General features: G+C 38.6%; 1 protein-coding gene across 1 annotated transcript in view; it reads right to left on the minus strand.

Moving 5' to 3' along the window:
- Positions 1-1,381, minus strand: part of LOC115287095 (protein ELYS-like) — a 61,002-nt gene that overhangs the window by 4,637 nt on the left and 54,984 nt on the right. The window lies entirely within an intron of this gene.

Below are 1,381 nucleotides of genomic sequence, written 5' to 3' on the forward strand. Positions count from 1 at the left end.
TTATTCCTTTTTAGCTTCCTTAAGTGTATTTGAGATTGTTATTGCTTCTTGAGGTAAGCCTGTATTGCAATATACTTCCCTCTTAGGACTGTCTTTGCTGTATCCCAGAGGTAATAGACTGTCATGTTTTTATCTTCCTTTACTTTCATGTATTATTTTTCATTTCTTTTTTTAATATCCTGGGAAACCCATTCATTCTTTAGTAGGATGTTTTCTTTTTTTTTATGTTTATTTATTTATTTTGAGAGAGAGAGAGAGAGAGAGGCAGACAGGTAGCAGGCATAGAATAAGGGAGAGAGTGAATCCAAGGCAGGCTCCACACTGTCAGCACAGAGAATGACATTGGGCTCAATCTCATGAACGGTGAGATCATGACCTGAGCCAAAATCAAGAGTCAGATGTTAAAGGGACTAAACCACCCAGGTGCCCCGATTTAGTAGGATTTTTTTTTTACGTTTATTTATTTTTGAGAGACAGTGTGAAGCAGATTGTGAGTGGGGAGAGGCAGAAAGAACAGGAAACACAGAACCTGAACCAGGCTCCAGGCATTGAGCAAGTGTTCAACACAGAGCCTGATGCGGGGCTCAAACCCACGAACCACGAGTTCTTGACCTGATGTTGGATACTTAACTGACTGAGCCACCCAGGTACCCCTAGTAGGATGCTCTTTAACCTCGAAGTAACTTGTGTTCGTTCCAAATTTTTTCTTGTGGTTGACTTCATGTTTCATAGTGTTGTGGTCTGTAAATATGCATTCTATTATCTCAGTTTCTTTTTTGTCATTTTTGAGGGCTGATTTTGACCCAGTATGTGATCTGTTCTGGAAAAAATGTTCTGTGTGCACTCGAAAAGAATGTGTGTCCTGCTGCTTTAGGATGGAATGTTCCAAATTTATCTGTTAAGTCTGGTTCAGTGTCTCATTCAAAGCCACTGTTTCCTTGTTGATTTTTCCGCTCAGATGATCTGCCCATTGCCATAAGTGGGGTGTTAAATTCCTCTACTGTTATTGTATTATTATTGATGAGTTATTTTATGTTTGTTAGTAATTGATTTATGTATTTGGGAGCATAAATATGTCCATGTTGGGGGCATAAATATTTACAATTGTAAGATCATCTTACTGGATATACCCCGTTATTGGGAGATAGGGACTTTCTTCATCTCTTGTTACAGTCTTTTTTTACAAGTCTAGTTTGGCTTTCTTTTGGCATCCTTTAGCATGATAGATGGTTCTCCATCCCCTCACGTTCATTTTGCTAGTGTTCTTGTTGTTTTGTTTGTTTTCTCTCTCTCTCTCTCTCTCTCTCTATTTTTTTAAAATCCATTCCGATACCCTATGTCTTTTGACTGGAGCATTCAGTCCATTTACATTCAGGGTGAT

Source organism: Suricata suricatta, chromosome 3 (assembly GCF_006229205.1).
Source record: "Suricata suricatta isolate VVHF042 chromosome 3, meerkat_22Aug2017_6uvM2_HiC, whole genome shotgun sequence".
Taxonomy (NCBI): Eukaryota; Metazoa; Chordata; class Mammalia; order Carnivora; family Herpestidae; genus Suricata; species Suricata suricatta.